Here is a 26,050-nt window from a genome sequence, read left to right as displayed (position 1 = left end):
TAGATATGGCACCCATAGACTCATGGGTTTGAATGCTTGGCCCATAGAGAGCACCATTATTAGGAGGTGTGGCCTTGTTGGAGTAGGTGTGTCCTTGTTGGAGGAAGTATGTCACTGTGAGGGTGAGCTTTGTGGGTGTGGGCTTTGAGGTCTCATACATACTCAAGCTAGGCCCAGTACACAGTCACTCCTGCTGCCTTCAGATCAAGATGTAGAACTCTCAAGATGTAGATGTTCCTTCTCCAGCATCATGTCTGTGGGTGTGCTGCCTTCTCCCACCATGATGACAGTGGACTAAACTTCAGAACTATAAGCTAGCCCCAATTAATTGCTTTACTTTATATGAGTTGCCGTGGTCATGGTGTCTCAGCTATGGAAACCAATCTAAGACAATTATATAGGAAAATCTGTCTCAAGAGACCAAAAGATCAATAGTTATAGAAAAGTAGAACAGCTGGGACATAATTCACTGTTGCTTAAAAACAGGACATTGGCATTTTCCAAAACTGTGGCACTCAGTGACTCTGATTATCTGCTGGGTTTCTACTGCCCTGAGTAAGCTATGCTGCCTGCTATTTACTGCAGAGAAGTATCCCACATTTACAGAAATGCACTTAGGGCCTGGGAAGGCAGTTCAGGAGTGTCAGGTGGGTGTGGCACTGTCTGTAACTCCAGCCTTGATAGGAAGACAGGAGATCCCTGGATCACACCGGCTAGTGAGACCAGCTTTGGATTTGATTGACAGAGCATGCCTCAAAGAATAATGGAGAAGAATAGTCAAGGAAGCCCTCTGGAAAGTATCAATCTTAGAGTTCTTTATAATCACTCACATATACATGTATACCTTCCACTGGCAAGCAGACATATACACACATCCACACCACTTCCATGCACATGAAAAGAAAAGGAAATTATGTTTTTAAGTTCATTAGTGCAAAAATGCTTTATTTTTCTCCCCCAGAAAAACAAAAACTACATTACACCAAGGAAAAATATTAGTATTTATTTCGGTTAAAACTACTTGAAGATATGCCGGGTGTTGGTGGCGCATGCCTTTAATCCCAGCACTCGGGAAGCAGACGCAGGCAGATCTCTGTGAGTTCGAGGCCAGCCTGGTCTCCAGAGTGAGTGCCAGGATAGGCTCCAAAAACCCTGTCTCGAAAAACCAAAAAAAAAAAAAAAAAAAAAACCAAAAGAAAAAAACGAAAAAACAAAAGCTGCTTGAAGATAAATAACTTCTTGTTTTCTAATATAAGCAATGCTTTTCTTTCCCAGAGGACAAATAACCAATTGCTTATTGCTTAAGTACTGTTCTTTTCCTGGGACTATGTGCCTGAATGGGTCATAACACAAGAAAATCTAAGTATGGTTACCGTTATGTAAACAAGACCTACTTGCTGTGGTTGCCAAGGCTTCCGTCTTCCTGATGAAGGGCTGAGTGATACCCCTACTAGGACAGGATGTTGAAATTTTCTTTTTCATTGCTGGATGATGGTTTGGTTTTGTTTCTACAGCATTTTCAACATGTATGAAACATTTTAATGTGACAGACATTTAAGAACATTGTTATACAAACAATTGAAAGAAAAAGAAAAGGAAAAAGCTATAGTGTAAAAAGGCCTATATTTTGCTCTCCTTCTCGAATGTTTTGATCTTTTGTGTGCTTTGTTTGTTGTTCTGTATCTTAATCCATGCCCCCTAGCTTTCCCCTTCCATCCCACCCCCAAGTCCTAGCCAGTGCTCTACTTAAAAGTTGCAGTGATGACTGGCTGGGACAGGGTGAAATTACTCAGCTTTGTTTGAAGGACTTTATGTCTCTGTCATTAATCAAAAATTTGAACTTTCCATTTCAGGTCATTACTCACAAAGGTTGACTTTTGTCACAGTTTTCACTGGCCCACAGTTGCAGTTCAAAACATGGACATACAGTTAGGTTTTAATTTTGAGACTGTTTTCCCTGCTTTTGTGATTAAAGAGTGATGATGATAGTTGATGGTAGAAGTTCCTTTTGGAGACCTTTCTTGGTAACCGTGTGAATTGGCAAAGGTTGTGTTCTTCCCACCTCCCAATCTCCTCCCTCCCTCTCTCTCTCTCTCTCTCTCTCTCTCTCTCTTCTCTCTCTCTCTCTCAAAGCCCTCAATGCTCAGAGAAATGTTGTGATTTTGGTCACATGTCTCGTGTTCATACTCAGCACTCTTGCTGTTTCCCACCCACTTTTCGTAGTCATTTCTGTTGTCTGTCTTCTCTTTCTCTGACATCCATATCAAATTTGCTCTTTAGTAAGTCTTTGTTTAAAAGGTGTGTGTGTGTGTGTGTGTGTGTGTGTGTGTGTGTGTGTGTGTGTTGTCCAACCAGAGGTCAGTGGACACCTTTGTGGGTAAGTTCCATTCTTCTACCTTTACATGGGTGCTGGATGTAGAACTCAGGTTGTCAGGCTTTTGTGGCAAGCACCTGTACCTGCTGAGCCATCTTTTCAGCCCTTGATGAGTCTTCATTCCATAACAACTTTGTGCCTCCCCCCTCACACTGCTTGGCATTTGTCCAAGTGTATGCCAAGACTTCCTATGTTGACTGTCACAAGGATTTCTTTCCCCCAAATATGTCTTCTCTCTAACCCATTTCAATGCTGGTAAAAGGAAGAAACTTTGGGATTTCATTCACTTTCTTACTCTGTGGAGAACAGACAGACACAGGATTCTGGTAAAAACATACCACTTTGCGTAAAGTGCTTTTTATTATGCCAACTTGATACTGTGCTATGTACAGTGCAATGACTCAACTGTTGCAGGTTACAGATTCTGTTTGCCTTCTACTGTTAATTCTCTGCTTTGCAGGTGCCCTCAGGCTTGGTGTGTCCATGTGATTGATGAGTTTTGGGCGCGAGTATTTTTGTTCACCTCTCTTTCATTTCAAGAAGACCAGAGGACATTTAGCTAGGCTCCTGGGGTAAGGGCACTGTGGGGGGAAAGCTATGAACTAACTGTAATGGGCTTGGAGAGGTAAGCAGGAATAAGGCCGTATCACAGTTCACTAAGATCCTGAGCTTGTAGACAATAGCAATGTACCTTAATCTACCAACACAAATATAAACTGCAATTGTTAAAATAGTCTAATAATCCCAGCACTTGGGGGCATAGACAGGAGGATCTCTGTGAGTTCAAGGCCAGCCTGGTCTACAAAGCAAGTTCCAGGACAGCCAGAGCTGTTACACAGACAAATCGTGTGTGGAAAAAAAAAAAAAGAGAGAGAGAGAGAGAGAGGGAGAGAAAAATTCTAATTGAATTAAGATTCATTTCAGGTATGTGCATATACATACACCTGAGTGTGTGTGTGTGTGTGTGTGTGTGTGTGCGCGCGCGCGTGCGCGCGCGCGCGAGCACGCTCGCACACAAAGGAGTCTGTCTACCATGGTGGGAGTGTGGAGGTCAGAGGAAGACAACTTTGTGGAGCTGGTTCCCTCCTTCCAGGCCAGCAGGTCTGCACTACATACTTTTCACCTGTTGAGCTACCTTGCTGGCCCTCAAATTTTATTTTTTGATGGTTTCTACTCTTACTGATTGAAAATGTCAACTATTGTTGCTTCAACGTATTTTAATTTTTATCTTTAAAAATTAGAGAAGAAACTGAAACCATCTCATTAAGATAAAAGATAAAAACTCAAAATCTCAGAGGGTCACAAAAAAAAAAAAAAAACCTGTAGAACATTTTTTACAAGCAGATTTCCAGTGCACAGCTCTGAATCTGGCTTGAGGGAAGTACCCAAAGGATGGGCTGGAAAGGAACAACATTTCCAAATACAGCTGAAATACTTCGCCTTTTCCCTCCAGCCCTTGATTAGCTCAGTTTCCATGCTGTTATTCTGGATTTGAAATAAAACTTTCCACCTAGGGAAAAAAAAAAAAATCAGTGAAACAAATGGTTAACTACATCTAACTCTTCTGCAATGCGTTTGGAAGGTCAGTCCAAGCATTTTTGAGGGCTTGGCGCCATCTGCTGGCAGAACATCAACTTTTCCCATTCCCATTGAGAGTCTTTTTTTCTTCTTAAACTGTGATTTTAAAAAAGGAAATATTAATTTTAGTCATAAGTTCTAAAGAATACCTCTAAGAAAACAAGTGAAATAATTCAAAATATCACCCACAGGAACCTGTACAAATTTTGAAGACACATTTCTGTAAATATAAGCAATCTATAGTTACAGGACAGTTTCATTATCAACTTTTTTAATATTTGTTTTTCATTTATTTTTGAGAGTGATACACACATAAAACTGACACCTTTTCCTTAATGTAAAAATACTGTTTTCTAAAAGAGATGTTGGCTTTTAAAATAAACTAATTTTATTTATGAGGCTGAGTTAAGAAGTGTATTGCATATATGAGCATTTAATTAATCAATTAAATTAATGAAATCTTCCAATTTTAGCTCAGCTTGGTTTTGAACAGAATACTCTTGCCTTTCCATCCTAGGAGTTGGGATTATGGGCCTGTGCCAGTAACCTGGGCACATGGACTTATTTTAGTATCAGACATTGTTTTCATTAATTAAAAGCACTATTCATGAATAAAATGGATAAACATATTATGCTTGGTGCTGAATTACTTGCATTCACTGGCCTCTATCCCCTTTTATAACCATCCTTCAAACTGGGCATTCCTGTCCAAGAATAACAACTGGAAAAGAGCTAAAACATTGACGATGTAAACGCCAACGTTTTAGGAAAAATTAGAGTGTGTTAGGACTGTGGCAGGTGCTCAAGTTCAGATGGAGTGAGTGGTTATCTTGGTGTCAGCAAGATGAGGTGCATCATTATTTTAATTCTGACTTTAGGCAGTTACTGGAAGCCAACGTTCCTAGTTTAAACTCTTTCTGGCTGCACTTAACTCTCAAGGTTCTTTTGTTTTTAATGTTTCAAATTTATTTTATGACAATTTCATTCATGTATACAGTGAATAATGGCCTCATTCACCCCATTACCCTCTCTTTATTTCTCTTACCCTTCTGATCATTTCTTATTTATGTATTTTATTTAAGCCAATAGAAAGCCCAGAACTATAAGTATTCAGGATCTCAGTGCAGCACTGGGCCTACCTCACCCGCTGTACAAATTTGTACTTCCACCAGCAGTGGAGGAGTGTTCTCCTTGCTCCATTTTCTCACCTGTTGGGGGAAATGCTGGCCATGTCCTCTTGGAGACTGGCACAGGTGACGCTGACCACACACACCTGCGCCTGGTCAGAGTGATGTAGCAAGGCCTTAAATAAGAGGGTCTCAGGCATGAGGCTCTCTCTGTTCCCTCGCCCGCTTGGCTGTACAGGACTGGCTCCGTCGTGTGAGTACTTTCCTAATAAACTATCTGCTTGTCAAACTAGCTCTGACTCCATTGCCATCCGCATTAATTGCATTTGACTTTACTCACCAGTGTCATCTGTCACCATCTGACAGGTGTAAAGCTTTGACTTGCATTTCCCTGATGGTTAAGGATGCTGGACATTTCTTTAAGCATTTCTCAGCCATTTGAATTTCCTCTATTGAGAATTATCTGTTTAGATCTCTACCACACCTTTTAACTGGATTATTTGGTTTTTTAATATCTAATTTCTTGAGTTCTTTATATATTTTGGATACTTGACCTCTATTGGATGTGGAGTTGGTAAAAATCCTTTCCAATTCTGTAGCCTGCCTCTCTGTCCTTTGCCTTCCAGTGGTTTTCAGTATCAGGAGGTCTCATTTATTAATTGCTGATGTTAGTGCCATCACTATCAGTGTTTTGTTTAGGAAGCTAATCCTGTGCCAATGCATTCAATGTTATTCCTTACTTTCTCTTTGGTCAGGTCAATGTATCTGATTTTATGTTGAGGTCTTTGATCTACTTGGACCTGAGTTTATGGATATATTTTGATTATTCTACATGCAGACATCCAGTTTGACCAGCACCATTTGTTGAAGATGTTGTATTTTTTTCTAGTGTGCATTTTTTTTGGCTTCTTTATAAAAAAAATCAAGTGTCCTTATGTGTTTGAACTGTTGTCTGGATCTTCAATTTGATTCAGTTGATCAAATGTATCTCTTTTTATTCCAATACCTTTTAGTTTTTATTACTATAGCTCTGTAGTACAGCTTGAAATCAGGGATGGTGATTCCTCCAGCAGGTTGTGTTTTGTTTGTTTGTTCAGGGTGCTTTAGTTATCCTGGAATTTTTGTTTTACCTTATGAAAATGAGAATTGTCTTTTCAAGATCTGTAAAGAATTGTGTTGGGATTTTTTATGGGGATTTCATTGAGTCTGCAGATTGCTTTTGGTAGGATGGCCATTGGTACTACTAATCCATTAACATGGGAGATCTTTTCATTTTTTGGGGGGTGGTTTTGAGACAGAGTTTATCTGTGGATTTGGAGGCTGTCCTGGAACTAGCTCTTGTAGATCAGGCTGATCTCGAACTCACAGAAATCTGCCTGCCTCTGCCTCCCCAGTGCTGGGATTAAAGGCATGCACCACTACCGCCTGTTGATCTTTTCATTTTCCGATATCTTCTTCAACTTTTTTTCTTCAAAGACTTGAGCTTTTTAATCATTCAAGTTTTGCACTTGCTTGGTTAGAGTTACCCCAAGATACTTTATATTAACTGGGACTATTGTGAAGGGTGTTGTTTCTCTGAATTCTTTCTCCGAACTGAATCCTCGGTTCATTTGTCACATGTATAGAAGAGGGATGCTGATATTTTTGAGTTAATCTTGTATTTAGTCACTTTGCTGAAAGTGTTTATTAGCTATAGGAGTTCTCTGAGGGAATTTTTTGGTCCCTTATATATACTATCGTATCATTTTCAAAGAATGATACTTCTAATTCTTCCTACCAAATTTGTATCCCCTTAATTTCCTAGACTTTGAGTACTATATTAAATAGATATGGAGAAAGTGGACAGTCTTATATTGCTCCTGATTTTCGTGGAATTGTTTTGAGTTTCTCTTCATTTGATGTTAGCCATAGGCTTGGCTATGAATTGCCTTTATTATGAGGTATGTTCCTTGCATCCCTGCTCTCTCCAGTTCTTTTATTATGAAGGGGTATTGGATATTGTCAAAGGCTTTTTCAGGATATAATGAAATGATCATATGTTTTTCTGTTGGTTTGTTTTTATAGTGGGTTACATTGATTGATTTTTGTATGTTGAACCATTCCTGCATCTATGGAATGAAGTCTACTTGATCATGGTGGATGATCTTTTTCATGTGTTCTTGGATTCTATTTAGAAGGATACTATTAAATATTTTTGCATGTATGTGAATAAGGGAAATTGGTTTGTAATTCTCTTTCTTTGTTGAATTTTTGTGTCCTTTGGGTATCAAGGTAACTGTGGCCTCATAAAAATGAATTTGGCAATGCTCCCTTTGTTTCTACTTTGTGGAATAATTTGAGTGTTATTAGTTCTTCTTTGAAAGTCTGTTAGAATTCTGTGCTAAAACTGCCTGACCCTGGCTTTTTGTTTGGTTGGGAGACTTTTAATGACTACTTGTATTTCATTAGGGGTTATAAGTCTATTTAAATTGTTTATCTGATCTTGGTTTTACTTTGGCAAGTGGTACCTGTGGAGAAAATTATAAGTTTCTTTTAGGTTTTTCCAATTTGGTGAAGTATAGGTTTTTAGAGTAATTTCTTAGGATTCACTCAATTTTTTTCTTATTGTCTGTTCTTATGTCCTCCTTTTCATTTCTGATTTTTGTTACGTTGGATATTCTATCTCTGTCTTTTAGCTGGTTTGGATAAGGGTTTGTCTAACTTGTTGATTTTTTAAAAGAACCAACTCTGTTTTATTGATTCTTTGTATTATTCTCTTCATTTCATTTTTATTGATTTCAGTCCTCAGTTTATTTCTTGCCATCTGGTCCTCTTAAGTGTGCTTACTTCTTTATGTTTTAGAGCTTTTAAGTATGCTGTTCAGTTGCTAGTATGAGATCTATCCAATTTTTTTCAGATTTTTTAAAATGTAAATTGGAAACAAGCTTGTTTTACTTTTCTATCCCAGTTCCCTCTCCCTCCACTCCTCCCCTGCCCCCATTATCCCCCTATCCCATCCCCTTTCTGCTACCCAGGGAGGATGAGGCCTTCCATGGGGGAATCTTCAAGGTCTGTCATATCATTTAGAGCAGGGCCTAGGCTCTCCCCCATGTGTCTAGGCAGAGACAGTATCCCTCTATGTAGAATGGGCTCCCAAAGTCCATTCATGTACTAGGGATAAATACTGATTCACTACCAGAGGCCCCCATAGATTGCTCAGACCTCCAAACTGACATCCACATTCAGTGGGTCTGGAACAGTCCTATGCTGGTTTCCCAGCTATCAGTCTGGGGTCCATGAGCTCCCCCTTGTTCGGGTCAGCTGTTTCTCTTGGTTTCTCCAGCCTGGCCTTGACCCCTTTGGTCATCACTCCTTCCTCTCTGCAACTGGATTCCAGAGTTCAGCTCAGTGTTTAGCTGTGCGTGTCTGCTTCTGCTTCCATCAGCTACTGGATGAAGGCTCTAGGATGGCATATAAGTGTAGGGGAAGCTGTAGCCACGCCTACTTAGGGGCTGGCTACAGGTGTGCCTGACCACGCCTTCACAAGCTTGCGAGGGCGTGGTCAGGGGATGTAGGGTGACTGCATTTTCACTTTCGGTTTCTCTTTTGAGCTTGCGTTCAGACTGCTGCCACGCCGGCTGGATAGGTCGCTCTGTAAGTAAGACTTTTCCCTATTAAATACCCTTGTATTTCTACCTGACTCCGTATTGGTAATTTCCCACTATATATAAGGTAGTCATCAATCACGTTATTGGGGAAGGGCATTTAAGGTAGCCTCTCTACTATTGCTTAGATTGTTAGTTTGGGTCAACCTTGTAGATATCTGGAGATTTTCCTAGTGCCAGATTTCTCTTTAAACCTATAATGGCTCCCTCTATTATGGTATCTCTTATCTTGTTTTCTTCTATTCTTTTCCTGACTCAACCTTTCTGATCTCTCACGTCCTCCTCTCCCCTCCTTGTCTCCCCTTCTCTTTCTCCTAACTCCCTCTTCCCTCCCTTCATGCTCCCAATTAGCCCAGGAGATCTTGTCCTTTTCCTCTTCTCTGGGGGACCATGTATATCTCTCTTGGGGTCCTCTTTGCTTCTTAGCTTCTCTAGCAATGTGGATTGTAGGCTGGTACTCCTTTGCTCTGTATCTAAAATCCATATATTAGTGAGTACATACCATGTTTGTCTTTTTGTGACTGGGTTACCTCACTCAGGATGGTTTCTTCTAGTTCTGTCCATTTACCTGTGGATTTCAAGATTCCGTTGTTTTTTTCCACTGAGTACTACTTCATTGTGTAAATGTACCACATTTTCTCCATCCATTCTTCAGTTGAGGGGCATCTAGGTTGCTTTCATGTTCTAGCCATTACAAATAATGCTACTATGAACATGGTTGAACAGATGTCCTAGTTGTATAAATGTGCAACTTTTAGTTATATATGTAAAAGTGGAATTGCTGGATTTTGTGGTAGACAGATTCATATTTTCCTAAGGAACCACCATACTGATTTCCAAAGTGGCTGTACGAGTTTGCAATCCCAACAGCAGTGGAGGAGTGTGCTCTATTCTCTACATCCTCTCCAGCATAAACTGTCATTGGTGTTTTTGATTTTAGCCATTCTGACAGGAGCAAGATGGTATCTCAGAGTTGTTTTGATTTGCATTTCCCTGATGGCTAAGGATGGTGAGCATTTTCTTATGTGTCTTTCAGCCATTTTAGATTCCTATATTGAGAATTCTCTATTTAGTTCTGTACCCCACCTTTTAATTGGATTAGTTGGTGTTTTGTTGACTAGCTTCTTGAGTTCTTTGTATATTTTGGAGATCAGTCTTCTGTCAGATGTGGGGAGGGTGAATATCTTTTCCCATTCTGTGGGCTGCCATTTTGTTTTGTTGACTGTGTTCTTTGCCTTACAGAAGCTTCTCAGTTTCAGGAGGTCCCATTTATTGTTGATTTCAGTGTCTGTGCTACTGGTGTTATGTTCAGGAAGTGGTCTCCTGTACCAATTCCTTCAAGGGTACTTCCCACTTTCTCTTCTAATAGGTTCAGTGTGGCTGGATTTATGTTGAGGTCTTTGAGCCATTTGGACTTAAGTTTTGTGCATGGTGATAGATACAGATCTATGTGCAGTCTTATACATGCCAGCACCCAGTTGTGCCAGCACCATTTGTTGAAGATGCTTTCTTTTTCCATTGTATAATTTTAGCTTCTTTGTCAAAAATCAGGTGTTCATAGGTGTATGGGTAAATACCAGGGCTTTCAATTCTATTCCATTGGTCTATCTGTCTATTTTTGTGCCAATACCAAGCTGTTTTCAGGACTATAGCTCTATAATAGAGCTTGAAGTCAGGGATGGTGATGACTCTGGAAGTTCCTTTATTGTACATGGTTGTTTTGGCTCTCCTGGGTATTTTGTTTTTCCATATAAAGTTGAGAATTATTCTTTCAATATCTGTGAAGAATTGTGCTGGGATTTTGATGGGGATTGCATTGAATCTGTAGATTACTTTTGGCAAGACTGCCATTTTTACTATGTTGATCCTACCTATCCAAGAGCATGGGAGATCTTTCATTTTTTGGTATCTTCTTTAAAGACTCAAAAGTTCTTGCTATACAAGTCTTTCACTTGTTTGGTTAGTGTTACCCCAAGATATTTTATGTTGATTGTGGCTATTGTAAAGGGTGATGTTTCTCTGATTTCTTTATCAGCCCATTTTTTGTCCATATATAGTAGGGCTACTGATTTTTTTCAGTTAATACTGTATTCTGCGACTTTGCTGAAGGTGTTTGTCAGCTGTAGGAGCTCCCTGGTAGAATTTTTTGGGTCACTTATATAGACTATCATATCATCTGCAAATAACGAAAGTTTGACTTCTTCCTTTTCAATTTGTATCCCCTTGATCTCCTTTTGTTGCTTTATTGCTATAGTTAGAAGTTCATGTACAATATTGAAGAGATATGGAGTGGACGGCCTTGTCTTGTTCCTGATTTTAGAGGAATCATATTGCATTTTTCTCCATTTAGTGTGATGTTGGCTGTTGTTTTACTGTATATTGTTTTTATTATGTTCAGGTATGTTCCTATTATTCCTGTTCTCTCCAGGACCTTTAACATGAAGGAGGTTGGATTTTGTCAAAGGACTTTTAGCATCTAGTGAGATGATTATGTGGTTTTTCTTTTGCAGTTTTTTTATATGGTCAATTGCATTGATAGATTTTTGTATATTGAACCATCCCTGCATTCCTGGGATGAAGCCTACTTGATCATGGTGGATGATTTTTCTGATGTGTTCTTGGATTCAATTTGCCAGTATTTTATTGAGTATTTTTGCATCAATGTTCACGAGGGATATTGATCTATAGTTCTTTTTCTTGGTTCTATCTTTGTGTGGCTTGGGTACCATGGTAATTGCAGCCTCATAAAAAGAATTTGGCAATAAACCTTCTGCTTTTATTGTATGGAACAATTTGAGGAGTATTGGTATTAGCTCTTCTTTGAATTTTTGGTTGAATTCTGCACTGAAGCCATTTGGCCCTGTGCATTTATTGGTTGGGGGACTTGTGATGACTGCTTATATTTCATTAGTGGTTATAGGTCTGTCCATATTGCTTATCTGCTCTTGATTTAATTTTGGTAAGTGATATCTATCCAGAAAATTATCCATTTCCTTTAAATTTTCAAATTTTGTGGAGAACAGGTTTTCAAAGTATGATCTGAAGATTCTCTGTATTTTCTCAGTATCCATTGTTATGTCCCCCTTTTCATTTCTGATTTTATTAATTTTCATGTTCCCTTTCTGCCTTTTGGTTAGTTTGGATAAAGGTTTGTCTATCTTGTTGATTTTCTGGAAGAACCAACTCCTTTGTTACATTGATTCTTTGTATTTTTTTCTTTTTTCTATTTTATTGATTTCAGCCCTGGATTTCATTATTTCCTCATGCCTACTCCTCGGGTGTGAGGTTGCTTCTTTTTGTTCTAGAGTTTTCAGTTGTGCTGTTAATTCTCTAGTGTGACTATTTTCCAGTTTCTTCCTGTGGGCACTTAGTGTTATGAACTTTCCTCTTAGCTCTGCATTTAAAATGTCCCATAAGTTTGGTTATGTTGTGTCTTCATTTTCATTAAATTCTAGGAAGTCTTTAATTTCTTTCTTTATTTCTACCTTGAATAGTGCAATTGCATGTTGTTCAATTTCCATGAGTTTGTAGGGTTTCTGCAATTTGTGTTGTTGCTGAATTCTAACTTTAAAGCATGGTGGTCTGATAAGATACAGGGGTTATTACAATTTTTTTCTACCTGTTGAGGTTTGCTATGTTGCCGAGCATGTGGTCGATTTTAGAGTATGTTCCATGTGGTACTGAGAAGAAGGTAAATTATTTTTGAAAGACCCTCGGAGACTCAGGCCCCCAGGATCTCAGCCTAGGACTGTGGCCACCCCAATCACCATGCAGAGGCGAAAGCTTGATGCAAACAGCACGAGGCTTTATTGCAGTTGTTTAATGAGCTAACCCCATGTTAGCTCTGGCCTCCCATCCATCCACCATGGCAGATGGCTGGGAAAGACGCTGCAAAGCCACTGCATAGAGATCTTTAGGGCAGCATAAGGGGAGTGTTTAGGGGTATGCACAGGCTCAGTATTGGTGTGCCTCCAGGCTTGGAGGGTTTGCCCTGTGTTGATTGGTCAACTGGTTGCTATGGCCCATAGGTCATCCCAGGGTGGTTGCTATGCTTTGCACATCATTGCTGTGCACTTGTCTGTAAAGCACACCCAGAGCTGTAAAGCATAGCACCACTATCCAACTTCTGATTGGTTCCTTGCCACGAGGCAGGCATCTGACCTCCTAGTGACCAAGACAGGGTCAGGGAAGTATGTGTTCGGCTGTTATAGCTGCTGAAATGGGGAGCTGGTCCCTTCACTTTTGTGTTTGGATGGAATGTTCTATTGATGTATGTTAAACCCAATTGGGTCACAACTTCTGTTATTTTCTTTGTTTCTTTGTTAAGTTTCTGTCTGATGGTCCTGTCTAGTGGTGTGAGTGGGGGTGTTGAAGTCTTCCACTATATCTGTGTGAGATCTTATTTGTGATTTGAATTTTAGTAATGTTTTAATGTGGAATTGCAATACGGAGTCAGGTCTAGATATAAAGGTAGGTTATTTAGGAAAATGGTACTCACTCAGATCAGCCTAGCCAGTTGGCAGGGAGGAAAGTAAGTAGAAGTGACCACAGGTGAGTGCCCCTCACTCTTAAACCTTCCTCCCATCACCCTGACCACGCCCAAGTGGCCTAGGTTAGGATTTCCCCTACAATGTTTCTTTTACCAATGTGGGTGCCTTTGTATTTGGGGCATAGATGTTCAGATCTGTGACTTCATCCTGATGGATTTTTCCTGTGATGATTATGAAATTACATTCTTCATTTTAGTTTGAAGTCTAATTTGTTAGATATTAGGATAGCTACATCAGCTTATTTCTTGGGTCAATTTGATTGGAAAATCTTATCACAACCCTTTACTCTGAGGTATTGTCTGTCTTTGAAGTTGAGGTGTGTTTCTTGTATGCAGCAGTAGGATGGATTCTGTATTCATATCCATTGTGTTAGCCTGTGTCTTTTTATAGGCGAGTTAGGACCATTGATATTGAGGGATATTAATGACCATTAATTCTTGTTTGTTTTGGATTTGTTGGAGGTAGTGGTATTGTGTCTGGATCCCCCCCTGTTGGGACCCTGATGGGTGACCTATGGTGCCCTTGGTGTTGGCTTTCCCACCTCCTGACTAGGTGTTCCTGTTGAAACCCTGGTGGGTGACATAAAGTGCCCTTGATGTTATCTGTCCGCCCGGATTGGGCGTTCACTTCCCTCCTTCCGCCTAGGCCTGTAGGTAAGAATGCAAATTATCAGCCCATTGCCAGGGGGCTTGGGGACATGGACCTTGACCTGACTAAATTTCCACTGTGGCTGCTGTTGGTATATAAATCTACTTCCCTCTGAAATAATGGCATTCTTTTTGTAAGAATGACCCACTGACTTGTCTTTATTTAATCTCATATTCCCTTGTCTGAAACTGAAATGTTGTAGCACTGGCTGCTACTACACGCCACACCCCCCTCCTTTTTTTCTTTTGTCTGTTGGTAAAGTGGGATTATCTATTGCCCATGTTTTTGTGAGTGTAGTTAACTTCCTTGGGTTGGAGTTTTTCTTCCAGAACTTTCTGTAGGGCTGGATTAGTGGATATTTATTGTTTAAATCTGGTTTTGTCATGGAATATCTTGTTTTCTCCATCTATAGTGATGGAAATCTTTGCTGGGTATAGTAGTCTGGGCTGGCATCTGTAGGACCTTCTGGCTTTCAGAGTTTCCATGGAGAAGTCAGGTGTAATTCTGATAGGTTTGCCTTTACATGTTACTTGGCCTATTTCCTTTGGTGCTCTTAATATTTTTTCTTTTTTCTGTATGTTTGGTGTTTTGATTATTATGTGAAAAGGGGCCTTTTTTGTTCCACTCTATTTGGTGTTCTGTAGGCTTCATAGTACTTTCATTGGCATGTCTTTCTTTAGGTTGGGAAAGTTTTCTTCTATGATTTTGTTGAATATGTTTTCTGCACCTTTGAGTTGGGTTTCTTCACCTTTTTCTATACCTATTATTCTTAGATTTGGCCTTTTTACAATGTCCCATATTTCCTGGATATTTTGTGTTAGGGATTTGTTGGACTTAAGATTGTTTTTGGTTGATGAATCTATTTCCCCTAGTGTATCTTAAATGCCTAAGATTCTCTCCTGCATCTTTTGTATTCTTTTGATTATGCTTGCATCTCTAGTTCCTGATTGCTTACCCATCTCTTCTAGTTCCAGCATTCCCTCAGACTGTGTTTTTATTTTATTGTCTCTATTTCAGCTTTCAAACACTGCACTGTTTCAATTGTTTCTTGCAATTTTTGGTTTGTCTTTTCTTCCATTTCTTCAAAGGATTTTCTCATTTCTTCTTTTAGGGTGTCTATCATCTTCATGAAGTTGTGTTTATGGTCATCCTCTTCTGCTTCATCTGTGTTGGGATGTTCAGGTTTTGCTGGTGTAGAGTCCCTAGTCTCTGGTAGCATCATATTGATTTTTTGTTGTTGAATGTGTTCTTATATTGTTGTCTTCCCATCCCTTTTTCAAGTGGGTACAGGTGGGGTCTCTTCCTCTCCTGATGGGTACAGGTCCAAGGTTCTCTTCCAGTGGGTACAAGCAGGTCCAATGCTCTGATAGGTTTCATAGTGGGTGCAGTCGGGTCTTAGACATTCCCTCTCCTAGTGGGTAGGAACAGGACTAGCACAGCGATGTCAGCAGACTGGTGTTGCTTGGTCTGTAGCGTGGGGGTGGGGAGAGATGACCTGCCTGAAGTTCCCAGGCCAGGAGATCCCAGAGTGGGCAAGCAGAAGTCGGGCTTGAAATAGGGACCCAAGCTCACCTCTCCCCAGAATGTCTATTTTTTTTTTAATGTAGGCATTCAGTGTTATGAACTTTTTCTCTTAGTAGCACTTTCATTATATCCCATAAGTTTGGGTACTTTCTTTTCTGTTTCAATCTATTTAGTGTTCTGTATGCTTCTTGTACCCTTATATGCATCTTCTTTAGGTTAGGAACATTTTCCTTGATAATTTTGTTGAAAATGTTTTCTGTGTCTTTGAACTGGATTCTTCTCCTTCCTCTATTCCTATTTTATTCATTTCTTCTCTAGGGACCTCTATCATTTTCATATAGTTGGTTTGAAGGTCTTTTCTTGTGCTTTAGCTATGTTGGAATATTCAGCCATGCTGTTGGTAGGATTGCTGAGTGCTGGTGGAGACATGTTGCCTTGGCTGTATTGATTGTGTTCTTATGTTGGCATCTAGGCATCTGGGTTTTGTGTGATTATGGGTCTAGTTTCTGATTTCTAGGTTTGTCTTTTTGGGTGGGTGTTTTTTTTTTCTTGGTTTTTGTTTCCTCTCTGGATTTTCAGAGTGTGTTGGCTTTGTGTTGCCTGGTTTATTGGCCTGCACCATAGTGTTGGTGGCTGGCAGAAGGGGAGGACAGAGAAAGATGGTCTGAGGGACCCACATGAGATGTGGACAGTGATAAGGGGAAGCTGCCACTGGTGTTTGGTTGTAGCACTAGTGGCAACCCTGACAATTGGTAAAAGAAATAGTGGGGAAAGCCTGCAGGCAGCCTACCTGATCTTCTGGCAGGTGTGGCCTATTTGAGCAAGGGGTGTCCATTCAATGTGGGTGCTGTGGCACAGAGATGGAGTGGGGAGGGAAGACCAGCAGGGATGGATGTGAGATTCACAGAAGGTCTGGCCAGGGCAGCCAGGGAGTGGAAACTGCAGCTGGTGTTCTGTTGCAGCACTAGGGGCAACTCTCAGAATTGGGTCAAGGGCAATGGATAGAGTAGGGGGAAGGTCCTTGGGTATAGTTTAAAAGTGTAAGTACAAATATTTAGAACACAGTTATCTACATACCTATTTAGCTTGGACACCCTCCCCCCCCCAACCACAGTGTTTTGTGCAGGAATGCAATGCCAAGCATATATTTCTTTCCATGGAGGGGCACAGAAAAACAATTAGAAAGTGGTTGGTTACATTCCCCTCAGAGACTTGTGTCACTATTGCACCACTAGAGATTGGTGTTTGAGTTCTGTTTTAGGATGATGAAAAGCATGGTTCACTTCTGCTCATTTCTTCTACAGTTTCCTTATTTTGATGGCCAAAAAAGTGTTGTGGGGAGATGCTGTCTGCTTCCATCTGTTGCACAGACCCTGCCGGAGCTGCTGCCACTGTGGATGATCGGGAGGATCTGGTGTACCAGGCAAAGCTAGTAGAGCAGGCAAAGCAATACTACGAAATGGTGGAATCAATGAAGAAAGTAGCAGGGATGAACGTGGAGCTGACAGTTGAAGAATGAAACCTTTTTTTTTCCTGTTCTTTATTTGAATTAGAAACAAGATTGTTTTACATGTCAATCCCAGTTCCTTCTCTCTCCCCTCCTCCCCTACTGCCTCCCAACTAAAACCCTGCCTATCACATAACCTTTCTGCTCCCCAGGGAGGGTGAGGCTTTCCATAGGAGGTTTTTAGAGTCTGTCATATTCTTTGGGATAGGGCCTAGGCCCACCTCCATTGTGTCTTGGCTCAGTGAGTATCCTTCTATGTGCAATGGGCTCCCAAAGTCCACACCTATACTAGGGTTAAGTACTGATCTACTACAGGAGACCTCATGGATTTCCGAGGTCTCCTCACTGACACCCATGTTCCTGGAGTCTGGATCAGTCCAATGCTGGTTTCCCAGCTATCATTCTGGGGACCAAGGGCTCCCCATTATTCAGATCTGTGGGTTTCATCAGCCTGGTCTGGACCCCTTTGCTCATCACTCCTTCTTCTCTGCAACTGGATTCCAGTTTAGTTCAGTGTTTAGCCATGGGTGTCTGCTTCTACTTCAACTAGCTGCTGGACGAAGGCTATAGGATGGCATATAAGTCATTCATCAATCTCATTATCGGGGGAGGGCATTTAAGGTAGCCTCTCATCTGGTGCTTAGATTGTTAGTTGGTATCATCTTTGTAGTGAAAGACCCCCGGAGGCTTAGGACCCCAGGATCTCGGTCCATTACCTCAGCTACCCCAATCACCATGCAGAGGCGAAAGCTTGATGCAAACTGCACGAGGCTTTATTGCAGTTGTTTAACGAGCTAACCCCATGTTAGCTCTGGCCTCCCATCCATTCACCATGGCAGATTGCTAGGAAAGATGCTGCAAAGCCACTGCATAGAGATCTTTAGGGCAGCATAAGGGGAGCATCTAGGGGTATGCACAGGCTCAGTATTGGTGTGCCTCCAGGCTTGGAGGGTTTGCCCTGTGTTGGTTGGTCAACTGGTTGTTATGGCCCATAGGCCCTCCCAGGGTGGTTGCTATGCTCTGTGCATCATTGTTGTGCACTTGTCTGTAAAGCACACCCAGAACTGTAAAGCATAGCACCACCATCCAACTTCTGATTGGTTCCTTGCCACGAGGCAGGCATCTGACCTCCTAGTGACCAAGACAAGGTCAGGGCAAGCATGTACTAGGCTGTTATGGCTGCTGAAATGGGGAGCTGGTCCCTTCAGTAGATGTCCAGACATTTCCCTAGTGCCTGATTTCTCTGTAAACCTAAAATGTCTCCCTCTATTATGGTATCTCTTGTTATCTTCTATTCTTCCCCCAACTCAACCTTTCTCCTCCCTCATGTCCTCCTCACCCCTCCTCTTCTCCCCTTCTCATTCTCCTAGCTCCCTCTCCCCTCCCCCTATGCTCCAAATTTGCTAAGGAGATCTTGTCCCTTTCCACTTCTCCAGGGGACCATGTATGTCTCTCTTAGAGTCCTCCTTGTTACCTAGCTTCTCTGGCAGTGTGGATTGTGGGCTGGTAATCTTTTGCTCTATGTCTAAAATCCATATATGAATGAGTAATACCCTGTTTGGAAGAATGAAACCTTTTATCTGTTGCATATAAAAGTGTGATTGGAGCCAGAAGAGCATCTTGGAGAATAATCAGCATCATTGAACAGAAGGAAGAAAACAAGGGAGGAGAGGACAAACTAAAGATGATTTGGGAGTACTGGCAAATGGTTGAAACTGAGCTCAAGTTAATCTGCTGTGACATTCTGGATGTACTGGACAAACAACTCATTCCAGCAGCTAATGCTGCCGACTCCATGGTTTTCTGTTATAAAATGAAAGGGGACTACCACAGGTATCTGGCTGTGTTTGCCCCACAGGAAATGACAAGAAGGAGGCTGCAGAAAACAGCCTTGTGGCTTACAAATCTGCTAGTGACATTGCAATGACAGAACTTCCTCCAACGAACCCCGTTCGTTTAGGTCTTGCTCTCAACTTTTCTGTATTCTACTATGAAATTCCTAATTCCCCTGACCATGCCTGCAGGTTGGCAAAAGCAGCTTTTGATGATGCAATTGTAGAACTGGACATGCTGAGTGAAGAAAGCCATAAGGACCCTACGCTTGTCATGCAGCTGCTACTGATAACCTGACGTTGTGGACCTCAGACGTGCAGTGTGATGGTGATGAGCAGAATAAAGGATGTGAACGATGAAAATCAGTGAGATGTAATAAAGCCAACAAGACAACACATCTCTTACCACCCTCCCTCCCAACCGTCCCCTGGAAGTTCCCCATTGTCACTGAGAACCACCAAATTTGACTTTCACATTTGGTATCAGAATTTAGGTTCCTGCCCTGTTGTTTTTCTTTTTCTCCCCCCCTTTTAAAACAAACAAACAGTTTTCAGAAGTTCTTAAAGGCTAGAGTGAATTTCTGTGCATTTTACTGGTCTAAGCTTTTAGGTTTTATGACACAAACAGGACTGCATAGAGGCTTTTTCAGCATTATTGTATTGTCTCCAACACATGTGGCAAGATCATCATTAGAAATGGAAATGACATTTGAAAGCCATTAGACTTCTAGGTGATGCATCTAAGAAAGATTAATCACATGATAGAGGCATATGTGCTGTCATTTTTCCTTTTTTAATCGTTTAAATAGAATTTTATACCCATCTTTAAACTTAATTGGGTGTTAGCTTGAGGTGGTTTGGGGGAGTTTGTTGTAATGGTTTTGCTATTAAATGTGTTTGGAACTCTGCTGAAGTGTTGCTGAAAAACATGGTGCTGGTAACAGTTCAACTGTCTGTGGCTGCTCATTCTTGCCGACTCCTCCCTCTCTGAAGCAGGTTAGCAGTGAAGGTGGTATGGAAGCCTTCATGCGTGTTCCACTCTCTTCCTCCTCAGCCTCCTGCCCTCGCTCAACCTCTTTTGTTCAGTATGTGTAACTTGAAGCTAATTTGTACTACTGGATATCTGACTGGAGCCACAGATACAGACTCTGTATTGTTCTAACTGAAACACAGCATGGAATTAACATTAAACTTAAATAAAACAAACCGAAATTTAAAATGACAAAAAAAAGAAGTGTTGTGTATATGGTGGACTCTGAATGGATTTTGATAGAGATGGGGAGAAGGGGAAAAATAGAAAAGAAGGAAAAGAGAGGTAGGAAAAGATAATCTGATGTTTGTCAGAAAAGATATAGTGGGGCATTTTGCCTGTGATAATGTGGCACTGTGGAGGTCAAGCAGAGGAAAGTTCACATCAGTAGGTTTTTTTCTCCCATACGCCATGTAGTGTCAAACACTTTATAATCATGAATTTATTAATCCACTAACAGTGGAAGGAGAGAGTTGTTTCCAGTATTACAGATGGAGAAATTGTGCTGTTCAGTGTGGTTAAATAAACTACCCAAGATCACACATGTTACAAGTAGCACAGTCAAGGTTTAAATTTATTTATTTACTCATTCTTTCATCCATTCATTCTGCTAATATTGAATGAGTGACATAGTGTCTTTCATCAGGTAACCCACCTCCCTCTCACGCCTTGTAATACTATTTAGAAGCCAAATACTTTTCAAGTATTTTTAGCCAAAGCCTATTTTCAAAATTCCAAATGTCATTTGACAGTTCTGCATGAAAGTCAACATATACCTCAAACTAATGAATGCAAACAGAAGAGTTTAGCCCCAATTTTGCCTTTTCCTCAGTGTCCATTTTCTTTGCAAATTTTACAACCATCTATGCAGCTAGTAAGAAAATGAAGCGTTGTCCTTAATTTCCTTCTCTGTTCTTTTTAATTCTCAGCTCCTACCTTTATGTTTTTCAAGGCTATCTGTGGTTTGCCCTCCAGTTCCAAGCCTCCCTTTCTGTCTGGCTTTGAATATGATGGCATGCAGGCCTTCTGGTATTGAGAGCCTCATCTTTTTCCCAGAAGGGAATTCACTTCCTCTCATTTTGATCATTACTCTAAGGTGTCAGCTTAGATGGAATCCCTCAGAGGAAAATTCAGGGTCTTGATGTCTATCCTAGACTGTCTTTGAACTCACAATCCCTTTGCCCCAACCTCTCTAGTGATGGAATTACTGGTTCGTACCACACACCAATATGGAAGTTTGTTACTGTATTAATAATACTTTACTCATGGCACTTGTAAACACGCACACACACACACACACACACACACACACACACACACACACACACACACACACACCACACTGATTTTATTTTACTTGCTTATGATTTCTGTTCCCTCTGTTGGCTGGCTTATCTTCATCACTGATCCACACCCTCCCTTCTTTTGCTAATATTTTGCTTTCATAATAATATTCGATGAGTCCATCAGGTGTAGCTCTATCATTCTTTACTACAAACTGTGGCTTAAGCACTGGTCTTGGAATATGGAAGATATTTGATAAATATTGTTATAGTAAAAAAAAAGCCTTGCTTTCAGTAGAACCTCCTGAAGCCTGCTGGTACATTCAGAATGCTTCCTCTAAAGCAGATATTTATTTACCCTCTATGGAAAGGATGTCTGTGTGCTATACTATCTCCAGCATTTAGCAAGGTGCATATTGTAGCTGATGTGTGGTATCTGTTTTCCAAAAGAGCCATGATTAAAGAGGTCAGGTCGTCTAACATGATGTGTTTCTCTGGAAGGCTGGGACTTAGGCTCTCTTGCCTTTTGTGGTGTTGACATAATGTGTAATCTGAGGAGGAAAGTTGTATATTTTTAAACCTTTCCCCCCATAAACTACATTTCCACTACACCCTGTAGATTGTTTCCAAGTAAATTCTGGGAGTAACGTTATTATGCAAATACCGTTGATGATGAGCCTGCCTTCTGTTTCCTCAAGTCTCTGTTATGAAATGACAATTTGTATTTGTTTACATTTGTGGTCATCAGAGGTAAGCTTTCTCTAATTGAGAAGAACAGATTTCCATGATGAACTCATTCTGCTTTTAAAGAAGTCTGAGATCATTAGTTTCATCTGGAGTTTTAGATGCATACTTCATTGCTTATATAACTTATGCAAACAGGAGGAGATTAACATGGGAACAAACTGCTTTTCAAAACACTAGGGCCATTTTTATGATAGACTAATTACAAAATGCTATCATCTGATACTCTTAAAATAAAATATTATTTCTCTTACTATTTTGGAAATATTTGATAAATTAATTTCATAAATTAAAGCAAAGTTTCACCTACAGTGGCCCAAGAGCCAGAGTCAACCTACTCCCCTGTCTCTATATGGTTATAAATTTAATACTGGCTCTTTTCATTTTTAAATTGTTGGGAACAAAGTAGACAAAACAGTAACACACAGCACAAGACTGCATAAAGTTCATATTTTGGTGTGCAAAAACAGTTATTGAAACACAGTTGTTCTCCTTTGTTTATGTATTGCTTATGGTTGCTTTTGAACTATAACACCTCAGTCAACAGTTAACCCTGACGTATTTAGTTCTGTCTCTTTACAGAAAATGTTGGCCTAATCCTCATCTTAAATACAACAACAATGTTGGTTCACACCTCTGAGGTCCCTCCTCTAAGGGCTTTCTCTGAGCTCCTTGTGTGCTAACTAGGCAGAAGGCTCATGAATGAATTCTTGTGGTGAATAACCCTCAGCTAATAAGCCAGTGGGCAGATACTCCCACCCTTTTTTTCCCAGGCAGGAACAACACTCTATGAGTATTAAGTCTGAACGTCCAAGGTGACTGCCTTGGCCAAACGTATTTTCCTGAGTTCTTCCTCTGTGGCTTCCCTTGCATGTCCTCCACAACAGTTACTGTCAGTGGAATCCAGGTTAGATAGTGTGTTTCTGGGGAAATACAGACTCAGACAAATGTAGACGCTTCCCACATCTATGATTTATGGTGTCACTTTGATGTATAAGCTAGCCAGGTATGATGAAAAATTTATAACCAAATGTTCGGCCACTTTTCCTTACTATAGGAAAGACAGGTTTTATTAATTGAGAGTTCTATTCTGTGTGACATTTATTAGCCAAATTTATCCTAAAAGTTGCAGTTTGATAATTTTCTCATATTTTGAACATAAATGCCTATTCCAGGAGAATGATTCTTGAAGTATTGAATCAATCTTTCATACTGCAAACCATACTTTCATCTTTTGTAAAATTTATATTTCCTTATTTCATACCCCAGTAAAAGCTTCTTTTTTTTTACTTCCTCTTCAGAAAACTAAACTTCTGCTCAATTTTTTACTTTGCATCAGTAATAGACAGGGAAGCTAAGCCCAGAATAAAAGGTAACCAAGATGACTTTTCCATGTGCTAATTATCTACGGTTTCTTGAAAAAGGGTATCTCAGAGCTCTGTGAAAAGCATGTTTCTTTTATTAATTCTTTGATAATGTCATACAATGTATTTTGATCATATTCATCCTCCACTACCCTCCTAACTTCTCCCCAAATATACCTCAATTCCTTACTCCCCCCATTTATCTTCTCCTCCTCCGCTTCTAATAACCCATCAACTCCAATTTGTGCTTCCTGTCTACTCCACTGGAGTGTTGTTGACCTACAAGGAGCCACAGCCTTAAAGAAAATGGACTTTTCCTCCTCTGAGGGCAGTTTGACAACATGTCCTCTGAGCAACCTACAGATTTCATGATTTTGTTTTTGCTTAGAGTTGAATAAAATTGCATTCTATATAGGTACCTTCTTACTACCCGTTCATCAGCTGATGGACATATAAGCTGTCTTCATGTTCTAGCTATTGTGAATAGAGAAGCTATGAACAAGGTTGAGCATGTATCTCTGTAGTAGGAGCAGTATAGTTGAGTCTTGTGGTGGGTCTATTTCTTGTTTCTTGAGGAATTGCCACACTGAAATCCAGTAGTGACTGCACCAATTTGCTCTTCCACCAACAGTATCTGGAGGGTCTCTTCTCCCCACACCCTTGCCAGTATTTTATTAATTTTGGCTATTCTTACTGGGATAAGTCGAAATTTCAGAGTAGTTTTAATTTGCATTTCCCTGGTGGCTAAGGATGGTGAAGAGTTAAAAAAAATACTTCTTAGCCATTGTATTTCTTTTTCTAAGCTTATCTCATAATTGGCTGTTTGTTTTCTTGCTATTTAGTTTTCTGAGTTCCTTGACTATTCTAGACACTAACCCTCTGCTAGTATAGCTGGCAAACGGTTGTGTCTGTTCTGTAGACTGTATCTTCATTTGGTTATAAGTTTCCTTGCAGAACAGAAGCTTTCAATTTCTTCAAGTCTCACGTGTTGATTGTTGGTCTCATTTCCAGGGTGACTGGAGTCCCATTCAGAAGTCTTTACCTGAACTTGTCTCCTGAAGTCTACTTCCCACTCATTCTTCTAGAAGTTTCAGAGATTTAGGTTCAAGATTGTGACCTTTGATCAAATTGAAATGAATTTGTATGCAGGGTGAGAAGGAAAGATAAATTTCACTCTTTAATAAGCATATCTTTCTTCCTTTTACTTTTCTTTTTTTGAGATAGGGTCTAACTATATATCTCTGCCTGGCCTGGAACTGGAAATGTAGACTATTGTGGCCTTGAGTTCACAATGATCCGCCTACTTCTACCACTCAAGTGCTGGGATTAAAAGTGTACACCACCATGCCAAGCAAATATTTCTCTTTTTATATCTTCCATACTTTTTCTATAGTGATTAGTTAAAACCAATGGTCTAAACTTTTGTCATTTACCTTTTTTTCCTCATTATTTTATAACTACCTATGCCTTGAATAACACATGGAATTACACAAGATTTACTGGCATACAGAGAATATCACTTAATGCTCCTTAACTGGTACAGAAATAGGACAGATAATTAAAAGAGTTAATTTAAAAAAAAAAAAAAACAACCCAAAGCCAGATGTTGGTGGCACACGCCTTTAATCCCAGCAGTGGGGAGGCAGAGGCAGGCAGATCTCTGTGAGTTAGAGACCAGCCTGGTCTCCAGAGTGAGTGCCAGGATAGGCTCCAAAAGTTACACAGAGAAACCCCTGTCTCGGGAAAAACAACACAAAACAAAACAAAACAAAAAACCCAAGGAAGGAAGTGTTTTATTTGCTTTGCTAAGATTAATCTCTATCATTCAAATAGACCGTTTTATACTTTTAGATTTTACTTTGTTTTTTAAAACAATGATTTATTATTTCCCCCCCCACCTGATCTGCCTGTTCTCTTCCTCATCTGACCAAAGTCCACCCATAAAATCCATTCTATTTCCCCCTTCCAGGGAGATAAACGTGTCCTCTCAGTCCCTTCCTCTATATCTAACCTCTCTGGGTCTGTGGATTATATGTTAGTTATTTATTTAATTGCTAATATTCACATATAAGTGAATATGTACCATATTTATATTTCTGGGTTTGGGAGGCCTCACTCAGGATTTTTTTTCTAATTCCATCCCTTTCTGCAGATTTCATTTTTTCCCACAGCTGAGTAATATTCCATTGTGTACATGTACCACATTTTCTTTATCCTTTCTTCTGTTGAGAGACATTTAGGTTGTTTCCAATTTCTGGATTTAAGAGTAAATCTCTGGGTATTATGAACATGGTTGAGCAGATGTCCTTATGATAGGATGGAGCATCCTTTGGGTATATGCCTAAGAATGGTATAGCAGGGTCTTGAAGTAGATCAATTCCAAACTTTTGGAGGAGTCACCACACTGATTTGCATCCCCACCAGCATTGGAGGAGTGTTCCCCTTGCTCCATATCCTGGCAAAAATGAGCTGTCATTTGTGTTATTGATCTTAGCCATCCTGACAGATACAAGATGGAATCTCAAAGTAGTTTTGACTTGCATTTCACTAATGGCTAAGGATGTTGAACATTTCCTCAAGTGTTTTTTAGCCATTTCAGATTCCTCTACTGAGAATTCTCTTTTTAAATCTGTACCCTACTTTTTAATTGAATTATTTGTATTTTTTGACATCTAGCTTCTTGAGCTCTTTACATATTTTGGATATTAGTCTTCTCTCAGGTGTGAAATTGGCAAAAAAAAAAAAACTTTTTCCATTCTGTAGGCTGCTGCTTTATCTAAATAATGGTGTCCTTTTCCTTACAGAATCTTTTCAGTTTCAAGAGGTCCCATTTAGTAATCGTTAA

General features: G+C 40.1%; 1 pseudogene; it reads left to right on the top strand.

The window, feature by feature from the left end:
* The first annotated feature begins 8,675 nt into the window (after nucleotides 1-8,675).
* Nucleotides 8,676-19,998, top strand: LOC100755297 (annotated as a pseudogene).
* Nucleotides 19,999-26,050: the final 6,052 nt, after the last annotated feature.

The sequence above is a fragment of the Cricetulus griseus genome, chromosome 2 (genome assembly GCF_003668045.3).
Source record: "Cricetulus griseus strain 17A/GY chromosome 2, alternate assembly CriGri-PICRH-1.0, whole genome shotgun sequence".
NCBI lineage: Eukaryota > Metazoa > Chordata > Mammalia > Rodentia > Cricetidae > Cricetulus > Cricetulus griseus.
The sequence above is the reverse complement of the archived record's forward strand: the minus strand, read 5'-3'. Positions and strand labels throughout refer to the sequence as shown.